Source organism: Callorhinus ursinus, unplaced genomic scaffold, assembly GCF_003265705.2.
Source record: "Callorhinus ursinus isolate GAN/ISIS: 27379988/994484 unplaced genomic scaffold, GSC_fseal_2.0 scaffold5, whole genome shotgun sequence".
NCBI classification, from domain to species: domain Eukaryota; kingdom Metazoa; phylum Chordata; class Mammalia; order Carnivora; family Otariidae; genus Callorhinus; species Callorhinus ursinus.
The window spans coordinates 10,601,660-10,617,326 of NW_027397067.1; the positions used below are offsets into that span (position 1 = coordinate 10,601,660).

A 15,667-nucleotide genomic window follows, 5' to 3' on the forward strand; every position below is an offset into this window, starting at 1 on the left:
CTTGACTAACACCATTTTTTAAAATATTCCATATTCACCTACCTGTGCACACCCCGATGCCCCACCCCATTCAGTTTTTTACAGACTGCTTCCCTAGCTCGTTTTCCACTCTCTTTAGAACTGCAAAAAGGAATTTCCCTCGTATGTCTTTTGTTTAGCTATAGAGTGTTATGAATACAGTATCTTTACCAGAGAGTAAATTCTACACACACACACACACACACACACACACACACACACACACACTAACCAAGGCTGTGCTAAGGTCATGTTAGAGTATGTAGGAGTTTCTTGAGACCTTACCCATATCTTTCAGATGTCACTACTGTGCACAGATGGCTAATGTTAGAGTATGCCTTCTTAAGATGTTGAGAAATGCATTATCCTGAGTATAACTTGGGGTGGGGGGGGGGAAACTTTGATTCCTGGTAAAAAGTTCTGTTTGTAGAAGCAGAATAGCATCGTGATTATGAACTGGAACTTGGGAGGGTGAAATTCCTGGATTGGAATCCTAGTTTAGCCTCTTGGCAGCACTTCAAACTCTGGCAGGTTCGTTGACTTATTCGGTGGATATTTGCGGACTCCTGTGTGCCAGGTACTGTTCTGGGCTCTGGAGATGCAGAGAGCAAGACAAAACCAAGTAGTCTCTTCACTGATCCCTGCTTCCATTCTGGGCCCTACAGCCTATTCCAGAGAGCCCCAGCTAGCTCATGAGTCCAAGTCCTCACTCCTGGGCTCAACACACTACAGTGGCACCCATTCCCCCATGGAGGTAGTCGTGGTATTTATAACCTCCCACAGCGTGGCGTAGTCCTGCCCCCCACACGTGTGCCTCCAGGCCTCTGCGCTTGTCTTTCCACAGCATCTCTGTCATCACCCTCTCACCTCCTTCAAAACTCTGCTCAGAGGTCCCTTCTTCAGTGAGGCCATCCCCGTCTGACATAGAGAATATTGCCTGTATGTGGAAGGAGCTACCGTATCTGTTGAACATGCAAGTATGCCAACCCTAAAATTCAGACCAGATAGGTTCTTTGATACTTCCAATAGTTCAGTAACCCATCAGTAGAATAAGAGCCTATTCTGAAGGTCTTGGGAGCCCTCTTCCTTACAGACACTGACATTTGGATGTGTCGTGATAGTCAACCCAGAGATGGTGATGAATGAACATTTCGCTTATTAGGAAGAGCTAAGGAAAAGGCAGGTAAATTATTTGTTCCTGTCCAGAATTTCTTCCATTTCAGGCTTATAATTCTGGGTTCTGGAGGCTGGGGGTTATAAGAGACTATAGAGCATCAGGAATGGTTTATTAACCCCAAACCATCTCAAGCTTCCCCTTAGTGCAGAGCACACGGCATTTGGGGGCTGCCTCTAGGAGTGTACGCCTAGCAGCTCCCTCAAGACCTAAAGAAAAACAAGTGAGGAGGCCAGAGAGCATATGTCTGAGGACCGCATGTGATGGCTCAAAGCAAAGAGCCTCTTTTGTGGTAGGTTTATTTCATAGCATTTTTGTGCTAGCCCTGTCCAGAATCCCTTAAGCAGGAAAAAAAAAAAAAAAATGGATAGTAGGTAAACCAATTAGGGAACCTAAGTGAAGTGGTTTCTGTGAATCTAATAAAACAGAAGGCAAGCTGAGCTACATGAGAAGAGCTGATAGGATTCTGGGCAGTGCTTTCTTGGTGGCAGCTAGACACAGATACAGGAACAAAGAGGAGTTTGTTCAAGTTTACTTCCCAGTGGGACGATCCCTGAACCAACATTCAGGAAAAGAGCCAGAGAAAACTTAGAAAGGGGGAAAGCTGCAGAGGCCAGAACCATAGAATGATTGCCAAAAGTGGGGATGGCAGATATGGGGGCGGGGGGAGGTTAGCCTCTCAGCACCGCCATTTCTTTGTTGGCCAAATGTGATCGTGAGAGGCGTATGGTGTGGAGCCAGATTGCCTTGTTTGCCTTTTAGCCTCCACTTCTTCCTGGCCGTGGTTGGGCGGGCACTTTCTTGAGCAAATTACTGACCATGGTAACAGGTTAGGGCCTCAGGTTCTTCAGTTGTAAAGTGAAGGGTAAGCATAGCCCCTCCTAACTGCTGTAGGAGTGCATCTGTTAACATTCACCTTGGAAGAGCACCTTGGAACAGTCCTCGCACACAGTAAGCACCATCTTGGAGTTAACTCTGTAGTCATTACTACTATTTATGAGGCACCTCATGAATATGTATATCAATAAACATAGTCTATAACCGAAAGGCATTTTTGCAATTTCCTTATTTAATCTGCATTAAACTTACCAGATTCTTGGGTCCCCTGTTTCTTTAGAAAACAAAGAGAGATTAAATATAGGACAGCATTTTAAAAAATTTTAAATCAAGGGTTGCCTGGGTGGCTCAGTCAGTTCAGCATCTGACTCTTGATTTTGACTCAGGTCGCGATCTTGGGGTCCTGGGATCAAGCCCGCCACCGGGCCCCGCACTCAGCATGGAGTCAGCTTGGGATTCTCTCCTGCCCCTCCCTCCCCCCGCTCATTCTCCCTCCCTCCCTCCCTCTCTCAAATAAATAAATAAAATATTTTAAAATAAATAAATGATAAAAATTTAATAAAAAAGTGTATCTATCTGTATAAACACTCATGCAATCCTCTGAAATCCCTTGACCTCCAAAAAAGTATCGGAAAGATTCTAGAGTAAGTTCCTTAGATATGAAAAAGATAAATCCTATGTTCACAAATGTCATTAACCTTAAATTAAAAAAAAAGTTTACCAGTTACCATTGATCTCTATATTGATAATAATGCCATTTCCATAATCCTAAGAGACTTAATTCGATATATTCCTTTTCTCTTTCCTCCTCTCCCTACTGACCTTGTTCATAAATTTGATGAATGAGCCCATACTGTCCCAGAACTGCGGATCCCTGCTACTCCGGGCAGTGTGGGTTGATAGAGTCAAGAAGCAAGCATCATTCACATCTCAAGAGCCAGAAAGTTCTGGTGTCTTACTGACAATGAAAAAGGAAACTAGCCATACATTCCAGGGCATTCAGATTTCCAACGCTTCCCATTCTAAAACCGGTCATGTATTTTTGCGGGATGTGGTGGGGGACCAAATGTCAGGTCAGAGTGCTGTATCAGATCAGTGGTGGGGAAGTTTAGCTCAGTGGCTAGTGGAAAGCTTCGTACCAATGGTGACTTCTAAGCAGAGTCTTCTCGGGGAAGGGAAAGGATGATCATGGTACGATGTTTCCGTAGAGACAGCGCTAAGAAGGCTGCTTTTATTCAACACACTGACATTTGGATGTGTCATGATAGTCAACCCAGAGATGGTGATGAATGAACATTTAGCTTATTAGGAAGAGCTAAGATTTTCAGTTGCAAAACACCAGGGTCTGTAGCAGCTTCTGTTGTGAACATCTTCCATGCCACTTAGGTTAAAAACTCCAAAAATTCCTATTTGAACCTTATAAGTGTGGTTAAAAAGTACCTCTTTTTTACAGGTACAACTTCAGATGTTAGTTTGATGCAGACTGTAGAGAGCTACTCTAAAACACATAATAATAATAATAATGATACATCTACAGAACTACTCTACTCTAAAACACATAATAATAATAATGATACATCTACAGAACCACTCAACCATATCTGTGCTTCCGGCCTTATAATCTCATTTTTCGATTCTCATTTTAATATTGCCTCAGACATTATTCCTATATATTACTTTAAACATTCAGAATTAGTATTATTCATGATTCTTCTGAACGAGGAGGAGAACGGGTATCCTCTACTAGCCAAAGAAACTCTGGGAAGTGCTCATCCCCATGCCCGCTACCTAAGGATGGCTGAACTGAAATTCAGGATGGAGCAAATACAAATCAAGTAGCATCTCTGAAGAAAGTTAGTATGCATGCTCTCTTTTTGTCTTAATTTGTTTTCTCTTCATCTGGGTTTGGGGAAATCGTGGTGTGTCAGTTTCTCATTGGGATAAAAGATCGAACACTCCAAATAACTTGCTTCTCAATCAATTGAAATATATGCTTTACTTTTCTTGTGGGTCCTTGTAGTCTTTCTGTTGCGATCGCCATAAGTATATTCAGAGAACTCTGATGGCTTTAATTCCTCCTGCTGACCTGTTTCAGACATTTTTCAGGACTGTCCCACTTCTCAGGCTGCTCTGTGCGAGAAGAGTGGCTGATGGTTATGACCCTTGGTGCTCACGGTGCCTGCCAGCATTCTAAGTGCTTTGTACATGTTATGTCCTTAACTGTGACCATCTGGTAGGACAGGTGATATGTGTCATTCCTTTACTGTCAAGAAAGCCACAATCTGCTTCAGAGACGTGCCTCCAGTAAGCAGTAGAGTGAAGCCGGCATCTGTCTGATGTCCAAGTTCATACTTTGAGTCACGCTTCTTACCGTCACTAAACAAGTGAGCAAAACATCCTGCCTCCCGGCGCTGTGTCCCAGACTCAGTGACTCCAAGGGCACCTTCTGCAGGGGCATATGATTTCTGATTGAACGAAAGGCACATGGCCTGAGCATATTTAAAGAACATAGGCAAAATGCATTTGTTCATAAATATTTATCATTATGTGGGACACCCTGTGCATACCACATTGCTTTCTTACTGAGATTGCTTTGGGAAATCACTTTTTCTGGGTGTTTCCCTTTTGATCTTCCTGCCCTAGCTTTTCTTGTGTGGAATGTCCTATCAGCTGCTTAATAGCGAAGAATAATGAGGGCTATAGGAATAAGAGAGCAACCATACTGATACCTGTTACGTACCAGGAGACATTCCGAGCAGGGTACCTCAGGGAGTACCTCTGGTATTTCAACAGGTGAACTTCTTTTCACTGTAGTTTATTTTTGTATCAGAATACTGGCTTATAGACTTCTGGATCCCATCCCAGAGTGGCTGCCCCTTTGCTGTAGATAAGGATAATCCACGGTGAAGGAGCTGCGTAGGAGCTCAAAGGGAGGGAATACCTCGCCCATGCTGTTGAGGTTTGGATTTATCTGCCAAGAGCCATGTTATAAACAATCTGGCATTTTAAAAAGATGCCTCTGGGATCCATGAAGTTCCCATGGCGAGGAAACAAGAATGAATGTAACTGAGCCATTAGACTGGGAGAAGAGGGGGTAGTGACTTAAAATCCCGGAGGGGTGACTGGAACCAGAATCAGCTGCGAACCTCGTTCAACAGACACATCCCTCCCCTGTCCAGACAGCGTCCACGTTGGGTGGAGTTCAAGGGTTAGTGATTTGGAGTGTCCCCCCCCCCCGCCCCCGAGAAGCACTAGTTGAGGGGATGCTCGGAGGAAGCTGCTTTGGAGGCATATGAGAAACATGTTTCTCTCACCCCTTACCCTTTGCTCCTTCAATCCCTTGAATACTCATGATGCTTCGCGGGGGATACAGAGGTGAGTAACGGACACTATGATGTCCTCATGGGACTTCCATTCTGGTGCAGGAGACAGACAAATACGATTTCAGTTAATGGCAAGTTTCTGCAGGAAACTAAGCATTTAATAGGTTGGGGGGGGGGTGGAGCACACAGGCTGTATGGCTGGCTGCTGGTCTGAGGCCATCTGAGCAGAGGCCTGGCGAGGAAACCAGATCACTGATCCCCTTTGTCCATGTGCATACACAGAGGCTTCAGTAATCCTACTGATAGAACAATGCAACTAAATCTTCCGTTTATTGTGATGTGGGTCTGAGAAGTCTGCTAGGGTTGTGCCAACTAAGGAAAGGTTATTTGGATTTGAGTCAATATTAAGGGGCCCAGACTCCAGACATCCATCTGAGAATGCTCCATATGGAAAGTATTAAATGTAAAAAATTTAATCTGGGCTCTATGCAGATGTGATGCAGTAATGATTTAAACTCGTTTTTTTATTGTTTCTTTTTTTCATGAATCGCCCAGGGAATATGCCAGACAGCAGAAACTATATTGAGGTTAGAGTCTTCAGAGTTTATTTGTAAGTTAATTTGATTATAAACAATGTAATATAGCTACACAGCCCACGTAGTTGGTGTACTAGAAGCCTACCTCCTTTCTTTTAGAAAACGGTCCTGTTTCATAGTTATTCATGGCCTCCTTTTGTCTTAACTTAGCCTTCTTTCCTGATACACCTAGAGTCCCATTTTTTCCCAAATGTTCCAATGTTTCTGCCATATGCCTTTGAATAATATTTCACAAATACTCAAACACGCCTCCTTCCTGGGGCTCTTTATCCCCCCGGGGTCATTTCCAGACCAGTTACTCTCTAAGCTGCCTCACCTCTGCTGTATTGTGACTTCTCAACACAATGCTAGAACCTCCCTTGGCCCTTGTGGGGGGAGGGGTGCAGGGGTTGGGAGATCTTCTCTTTTCTTGGATTCCTGTATCTCTCCTTTCTAGGTTTATTCTCCCATCTGACAAACCACACTCTCTATGAGTTCCCTAAATAAAGTTGGCCTGGGAGGTGTACTTTTGAATACCTGCATGCCTAAAATGTGTCTTTATTCTCTCTGTGCTTGAAGAAGGATGGCCTGGGCATATGACTGTAGGTTAAATGAGCATTTTCCCTCATTTTGTGAAGACACGGCACCACTGTTTTCTGGAATGTTCTTAAAAAGGACAGTGCCATTCTGGTTCCTGTATGTGTCCTGTTTTTCTCTCGAAGCTTTTTAAAAAAGATCTTCTGTTTATCCTAATGTTCTGAGATTTCACAGTGATATTTGTTTCTTTATTCTTTTCTTCCTTTATTGTTCTTTGGACTGCTCTTCCTGGCTCTGGATGCCTGTGTCCTTCCATGACTAACTTTTTTTAGTATTATTTCTTAAATAATTTCTCCCCTGCCTTAACCTCTATTCTCTTTGCTTAGAATGTTTATTATGAGAATATTGGACCTTCTGGATGGAGCGTCTCATTTCTATCACTTGTTCATAGCTATTTCCTAACTTTGTTGTTTGTTTGTTTTTTGTTCTACCTTCTGGGAGAGTTCTTTGATTTTCCTTCAAATCCTCCTATGGAATCTTTATTTCGATTTAATATTTAATTTCCAACTCTTTGCCTTTTTTTTTTTTTTAAGGAGCGTTTGGTTTTTATTTTAGGGCTACAATAGCTTTACTTATTTCTCTAGACGATTTCCTAGGCCTTTTGAAGTTTTCTTCAAATGTCCTTTGAATACCTTGTTTTCCTCCAGGTTCCTTTTTTCTGTTTGATTATTTGGGTCTCTGGCTTTCATGTTGGAGGCTTGGCTGTCCATTACCACTTAAAAGGGAGTTACTGAGAGTCTGATCAGGATCTCAGTGTGAGAAGGTAAGAGCTGTGGATGGCGGAATGCACTGTATTGAATCCTATGCTGAGCCAGCTTTCTCCAAATTGGAACCCCTAGACTTTGGGAGGCCCCTTTCCCTCTGCCCCAGTGCGTATACGCATGCACACACACCCCGTACCTGGGCTGATCAGTTTCTTCCAAGGGAAAAAAAAAAATCCTTCCCAGAAAGCATCCTGTATCCGGCAGCTGGTATGGACAGCTTGGCAGAGGAAGTGAGACAAAGACCCCACTGCTTGTCACCTTCGCTGTAAGTCAGTCCTGTGGGTGCTGTGGCAGAGGTGCGGTGGGGGGCTTGCCTCCATGCCCTTTCATGAGGTGGGAGCCTCAGGGACCCACCAGTACTGTGTTTGGAGTTTCACAGGCTCCGTATCCTCAGCCTGCTTTCTAGCCCCCGACTCTGGGCCTGTCCTGTGCCAGGGTCCTGCCTCGTTGCGGGTGTTGCCAGGAAAATCCACTGGCTTGTCACTGGGATCTTCCAGCACATGCTTAGATGTCATTTCCACCGCCCCGTTAGATTAGCTACTGCTCATCCCTCAGCTTGGTGTCTCTCTTTCTTTTTGCCATTTTTATTATTCTGTTCTCATTTTAAAAAGATTTAGGGAATGAAAGGAGATAAAAGAAGTCATGCTACCATTTTGAACCAAAAGTAACATTTGGGATTTCTTCTCCACTTTATATATATTTCACATTATTCAAATTGTAGCAGTTGCTAGCTGTATTATCCATATGATGCTTCCATCTTTAGAAACCATTGTGCAGAAAATGCTAAATTCTGTAACATATCAACGTGATAGGGTAAAGATTTTATACGCGGATACTAATTACAAATTAATTAACATGACTTGTGCTTTATAAAGATCAGTTGAGAAAGAACTTGTCAGCTGCGCCAGACTTGCTTCCATAGCTGTCCTGATTGTAGACTCTTGGACATACTGTTCCTTGCTATACAGACTTGCTTTGGAAGACAGAATAAAAGCAGATTTCTAAGTTAATTAATAGTGTTTGTGACAGAAATTCAGTTTTGTTCTATTTATATAGAAAATGTGTTCTTCTGATTCTTGACGAGGTTATGATACCCATATAGGAAAAAGATCTTTTTAATTTGATATTCTCTCTTATATCTCTGCTCATCTGTCTTACTTTATCTCTCTTTTATCTTTTTTAACGTCTTATTCTGGGGAGAGGATCCCTGGTTATTTAAGAAGAGTGTCAATCTACAGAAGATAATAACAAATATTCAGCTCTAAAAGAGAAGACAGGGTTCCCAAGGACCATCTTCTTGGTCACTAGGTCTAATAATTAGGCTTGATCTCTACTGCACAGATCAGAGGCCATCCATATACTGGCAGAACCTTCAGTTCTAGGTGAATTAGGATACGTGGTCATCCTGAAATAAAGTGAATTGGACCAGATGGGTCTCTTAAGTCCCTTCTGATGATAAAATCTACTGTGAAACCCTCAACTTTCTTGATAGCAAAGCATTGTGGACCATCGCTCGGAAAAGTTCTAATGGATTCCTTCTTGGGTTGCACTATCTACCAAAAAACTTGCATTCCCAAGGCCAAACAGATCTCATAGACTAGCTAGATGTAGAAATCGGGATTCCATCGTGCACTGCACACTTAACTTTGTTCATTATCTTTGCTTGCACTCTTTCAATCCCAGAAATAATAGCGTGCACCCTAGTGACCCGTGTAAAGGTGGGCAAAGGCAAGAAGGGGGAGACACCCTAAACTGGCCCGGTACCTTCTGAGACGTGCCAGAGGGCAGGAAAATTGCCTTTTTTGCATCACCAACTCTAGAACAGCTTTCCATGCTTAAACAGAACTTAAATTTGCAAAGCACATGTTTTTAAAGCCTTGCCACTGATTTTACACACTTTTCTGTTAGAATGGTCATTTAAAATATAGAATGAATGAGGAACACTTAGGAAATGTCATACATGAGATCACTGAATCTTGTTCTCCTAAGTCAGTTGCATAGAAACTGGGAAATTTAAAAAGAAAAAATGATCCATTCCTTTTAAGTTTGGTAGGCCAAGAAGTCAGTTGTGTCCCAAATCCTTTTTCTTTGATGCTAATTTTCTTCTTAATCTCTTGTTAAAATAAGTTTAAAGCACTTCAGTCTGGAGTAGGAAATCACTGAAATTCTGGAATTGTCCATTTGAATTATATGTAATTTTTCCTTGAAAATAGTTTTGAGAAACAATTTCACAGAACGCTATGAATGTATTAATTTTTTTTAAATTTCTAATCTCATACACTTCCAATTTGGTATCTTCATAAGCATGAGTAAGTTCATATGTTAAGGCCTTATTGTCTTCAGTACTATTTTAATAACATATTTCAATCCGTGCCAGATTCTGAACTGTAAAAAAGAAAAGGCACTTTTTTTCCAAAACAAAGTTTCAATTTTAGAATCTCATAACAACTTAGAAAACACAGTACCATCTTTATGCCTTTGAAGCCAAAGTTTGAGTCTTAGGTTGTTTTTTCAATATTAAAATATGAGAAATGTTAAAGCCTATTTCTCCATATAAAATGTCTCTGAACCTGACAAGCATGTTCATTTCTCTTGTAGTTTAACCTGTCATTTTAAAAATCTGTGTTCTTTTTAAAACAGTAATTGTTCACTTATTTGGGGAACAGATTGTGTGTTCCCCCCACATCCTGGGCAAGGCTTTTTTTTTTTCACTTTTTATTCTGAATTTATAGATTCATAGGAATTTAGAAAGATAACAGAAATGCCATATACTGTCTCCCAGCATCCCCCACCCCCATGGCTGTGCCATGTCATTATAGTGCAGTATCAAAGCCAGGAAATGGATACTGTGACAATGTGTGTGTGTAATGACACATATATGTTACTTTATCACGTGTGTAGTTTCACATAACTGCCACAATCAAGATACTGTTCCGTATCACAGAGGTCTTTCTTTCCATACTTCTTACACACACACACACACACACACACACACACACACACACACACACACACCCCTCCCAAACTCCTGATGACCATGTATGTGTTTTCCATCTCTGTAGTTATGTAATTTTGAGAATGTTATATAAATGGAATCATTCAGTATATGACTTTTGGATATTTGCTTTTTTCACTCAGTGTAATGCCTTTGAAATCCATCCAACGTGTCCAACGTGTTGCATGGATCAGTAGTTCTTTGTGATTTCTGACTAGCATTCCATGGTATGGATATGCTGAAGTTTAATTAACCATTCACCCACTAAGGGACATTTTGGCTGTTTCGAGTTTCTGATTATTACAAATTAAGCTACTGTGAACAAGTGTGGGTAAGTCTTATGTGGATTTGGTTTTCATTTCCCTGGAATAAATGCCCAGGAGAATAATTCCTGGGTTCTATGTTAGCTTCTTTTTTATAAAAACCAAAAACCTGTCAAACTGTTTTCCAGACTGTCTCTACCACGTAATATTCCCACTCAAAGCAGACAGTGATCCAGTTTCTCTGCGTCCTCACCAGCATGATCTTGGTGGTGTCATTTTTTTTTATCTTAGTTGCTGTAACAAGTGTTTAGAAATAACTCTTTGTCATCTTAATGGCCAGAGATGTGGAACATCTTTTTCACATGTTTGTCTGCCCTTCTCATGCCCTCTTTGTTGAAGTGTCTCTCCATATCTTTTGCATTTTCCAGTTGGACTGTCTGTTTTTTTAAAGTTGAGTTTCGAGTTATTTATATATTCTAGATATGAGTCCTTTGTCAGATACATATTTTGCAAGTATTTACTTTGAGTCTGTAGCTTGTCTTTTCATCCTGGTAACAGGGTCTTTCACAGAGCAAAGTTTTTAAATTTTGGTAAGTCCAGTTGATCCATTTTTTTCTTTTTTGGATCATGCTTTTGTTGTCATATCTAAGAACCAAGCGGTTCTTAGTTTGGTTTGGTGAAAACTAAACCCCAGAATCCCAAAGATTTTCTCCTGTATTTGTCCTTAAAATTCTATAGTTTTATGTCTTCCAAGTAAATCTACGATCCTTTCTGAATTTTTGCATAAGGTATGAAGTTTAGGCCCAGATTCATATTTTGGCCTATAGATGTCCAATTGCTCCAGCACCATTTGTTGAAAAGACCATCCTTCCTTCATTGACTCGCTTTGGAACCTTTGTCAAAATAAGCTGACTGTACTTGTGTGTGATGATACTTGCAGTATATTTGGTTTCTCGTTCTGTTCATTGATCTGTATGTCTGTCCCTCCACAAGATCACAGAGTTTTTATTTCTGTTGCTATTTGATAAGTCTTGAAAGTGAGGAGAGCGATTCCTCCCACTATATTCTTCTTTTTCAAAATGGTTTTGCCTCTTAACAGTTCCTTTGCCTTTCCACATAAGTTTTAAAAGGATCTTGTGTGTGTTTGCATGTAACTGATAGAGGGTTTAGCCTGATACTCTTCCCGCCTTGCACTAAGTTTCATTTAACTTACTTGGCTTCTACCTGCTTTTTCTTTGCTGTCTACATTGTCTAACATGATTGTCTACTTGGAAAATACCAAAAGGTCTACCAAAAATTAAAAAAAAAAAAACCAACTCTGGAATTAAAAAAACGGATTCAGCAAGGTTTTAGGGTACAAGATCAACATACAGAAGTTAATTTTATTTCTATATACTAATAATGAGTGAATGGAAACTAAAATTAAAAATCCACTATTATTTACAATGGCTAAAAAAAACAAAATACTTAAGGGTGAAACTAACAAAATACATATAGGCCTTGTATTCTGAAAACTGTAAAACTCTGACAAATCTGAGATGATCTAAATAAATGGAGAGACATGCCATATTAATAAACAGAAGAACTCAATTTAGTAAAGATGTCAATTATCCCCAAAGTGCTAAGCAGATTTAATGCCTCTCAAAATCCCAGAAATATTTTTTTTTTTGTAAATACAGCTTCCGTTTTCATGCATTTTTTTTTAACAAGGACATCTAGAATTTCCATGTGTTTTGAAAACAATGACTTGACCAGGAAATGATCTTCCAACACTACCAAGTACTTTTTTTAATACTTTAAATTAGAGGGGTGCCTGGGTGGCTCAATCAGTTAGGCATCCAGCTCTTGGTTTCGGCTCAGGTCATGATCTCGGGGTCATGCGATTGAGCCCCTTGTTGGGCTCCATGCTCAGCAGGGAGTCTGCTGGAGATTTTCTGTCTTTCTCCCTCTCCCTTCACTCGCATGCCCACATGTGCTCTCTCATTCTCTCTCTCTCTCAAATAAATAAGTCTTTAAAAAAAATACTTTCAATTAGAAATAACACCTTTACTGTAAAATGCGAGCACAGTAGCTTCTGTACGCCAGGCCCCATGCTCAGTGCCTTCCATCCTTCTTGTTATCCTTCACAGCTACCGTGGGAGGAAGGTGCTGTTGTCATTTCCATGTAATAGACAGAAAAGCAGAAGCATGTGGAGGGAATTTACAAACCCAAGGTCACAGGACCAGAGCATACGGACACAGACCTGCAACTTGAGTCCGGAGTGTGCCCTGCATTCAGAGGTCTTGCTATCTTCCTTAGTGTCAGCAAGGGACTCACACCACCTTCTTTCTCAGATAACCCTACTTTTTGAAAATCACCATAATCCTTATATCATTTTGCTACCTGGTTTCCTGTAAGGCTGGTTTTTTGTTTTTGTTTTTTTTTTAAGAGAGAGAGAGAGTGCACGAGCCAGGGGAGTGGGGGAGAGGGAGGGAGAGAATCTGAAGCAGGCTCCACGCTCAGCACAAAGCCTGATTCTGGGCTCGATCTCCCAACCCTGAGATCATGACCTGAGCCGAAATCAAGAGTCAGATGCTTTAACCGAGTGAGCCACCCAAGCACCATCCCCTGCAAGGCTGTATTTGAATATTCGCAGTGTACCATAACATTCTAGTTCTAGCTAGAGAGTTGGACCCAAAGATTATATTAATCAGCTACAAGGCAACATTTAATAGATACTTTTCAGAATAACTTTTTTGGGAGGGCGGTGGGAGGGGGTTCATCTAGAAGAGCCTTTCCCATCTGTCAGAGAGGGATGACTATGGAAGTGTTGTCTTTTGCCCCGCAAGTGGAAGAAATGGATTTTGGAATGACACATTACTTTTCGTAGGTGTCGGGAAGTAGGTCACTTTATAGTATTTATCATAATATTTGAAAAAGCTGACATTGAAAAATGAGAGGTTGAATACTGAGTAGTTCTTTGTCCAAAGACTGGAAATGGATTACTGAGATATTTTCTTCTGAGATAGACCATAGGTTTTTTTATATAGTTTCTTTTCTCCTGTTTCGCCGGGAGATAAATTTCAATTTAATGGTCAATTGTAGCTTCATAAAAGATGTCATTTTGCCTTTACATATATTTTTTGGCTTCATTTATTGAAATATTTTTCCAGACATACTTGTATCGACAAGAAGGCTCTAACCCTTGTGCTCCAGAAACAACAATTGGAGAGATCGAGAGAGCCTTAGTAAGTAAAGCAGGTGAACCTTTAAAAGTCTCCATCTGTCTTTAAAGCTATTAAACAAAAGAGAAAAATCCAGCGTCCTCCCTCTAGAAATCAGCAAAGAAAAAAGAATATCACAGAAGAGTTAGATTCCCTCCAAGCTAATGGAGGGGGAAATTACATGAATGAAAATGTTCATTTTGGAAACGTAGGCACTGCATCCAGTGGTTCCTGGTGCTCTCTCTCAGTTCAGAGCCAGTGGCCTCCTGTTGCAGGCCTACGAGGTCCTGACTGCAGAATTTAATGACTCCCATTTCTAGTAACGAACTATAGAAATGATTCCTGAAAGTATAGTCTTTAATGACTCCCATTTCTAAACTGCAGTTGTGGATAAACGTTTTCTAAAGAATTTGGGATGACTTGATCTCAAAAATAAGCTGACACTCCACATGCAAAGGGAACACTCTGTTAATGCAGTATGTCATTGTTAACCACCCAGCTCTTGAGCGCATCCAGAGGCTACCTCTGACCTCCAGGTATCAACCACACCTTCCTTGCCCCGTAATCATTCCTTAATCCAAGACATGGCTCCTATTTCCATGGTGATTTCCATGGTCAGCCCATCAATTCATGGGGTATCTTCAGAGCCTGAGCACTGCTTGAAGGATTCTACACAGTCTGTATATGGGAACATGCTCTGCAAGGAGTACGAGAATTTGGGGGTCATAAAGAATGTGAGAGATCAACTATGGTACAGGTCCAGGGCTACTAGAACAGGGTGGGAAGAAAGGTGGTCAGCTGACAAGGCACAGCTGGGTCTCCGTGGCCACGGTTGACAAGATATCCTCTTGTCAACCGCTCCCTCTTCCTTCCCCTCTTTCATCCAGCCATCTTCATTCATACCTTCCTCTTCTTCAGTGTTTCTTGGAAGACTGAAACTGCTTATCAAAAATATTCTTGCCACTTTCTTGGGGCTCCTGGGTGGCTCAGTCTGTTAGGCATCTGACTCGTGATTTCGGCTCAGCCTATGATCTCGGTTATGAGATCCAGCCTCGAGTCAGGCTCCGCATTCGGCGGGAGTCTGCTTGGGAGAATTCTCTCTCTCCCTCTGCCCTTCTCCCCCTCCCTCTCACTTTCTTAATGTAGTCTACTCAGTTATTCTTTCAGTGCTTAATAACTTAGGACAGTTTATCTTCAAACGTTTCTGCTGACTTCCTGTTCTGTCTTTATGTTTTCTCTGTCCTCCTGTTTCTGTCTTCTTACTTTGAACAGCATAAATTAAATCTAGGCAATGAGAAATGTTTCAGAGAAACAGACTTACTGAAAAGGCACTTGACATCCACCTGCCACACCCTCCCTCCCACTGCAGGAATCCCCTCTAAAATTTCTTAGACAGATGGTAAGCCTGTGTCTGTACAGACCCTTCCTGGGAGAAAAAGCTCGCTCACTCTTTACAAAGGAGTTAGTTCCAGTGCAGGATAGTTTTAACTGTTTGAAAATTCTTCCTTCAGTCAGTCTGCACGTTGCCTCTGCAGTCTCTGATGTTCCTCTGACGGTATTTCTCCAGCTCATTAAAAAGAACAGTGGCTAACAAGGACAGCCCCCTGTGCTAAGGTAGATCCTAGCGCCATCTGCATGGCACAGGTGAGGAGCAAGAAGGCCAGGGAGACGTGGGTGGTAAAGGGTGGAGCCAGGGTGGGCACCCCAGAACCTGGAGGGTGCAGCCACATGAGCCCCTTCTTTCCTCCTTGTTTACTTAGTCCATATGGTTCTCTGTAATCTGTTTCTCTCAGACGACTTTCCCCCGCTCACCATTGGAATGGTTACCGGTTAGTATTCTCTGACTTTTGGTCTTTGGCTCTGCCCCCTTGCCGTTCTTCCTTAGAACCCAGACATCAAATCTCACCACCTTTCCTC

At 41.6% G+C, this 15,667-nt stretch overlaps 1 protein-coding gene and 1 pseudogene across 6 annotated transcripts in view; one reads left to right on the forward strand and one right to left on the reverse strand.

Moving 5' to 3' along the window:
* Positions 1 to 15,667, forward strand: part of FAM110B (family with sequence similarity 110 member B) — a 148,902-nt gene that overhangs the window by 114,290 nt on the left and 18,945 nt on the right. For 2 of the 6 annotated variants that reach the window (XM_073892785.1, XM_073892786.1), the window contains one exon: positions 13,700 to 13,774. The exons of the other annotated variants lie outside the window; for them this stretch is intronic. The gene's annotated coding sequence lies outside the window, so the exon portion shown is untranslated. The remainder of the gene's footprint in view (positions 1 to 13,699; positions 13,775 to 15,667) is intronic. 6 annotated transcript variants of the gene reach the window in all.
* LOC112823762 (small nucleolar RNA U3) lies at positions 14,012 to 14,108 on the reverse strand (annotated as a pseudogene).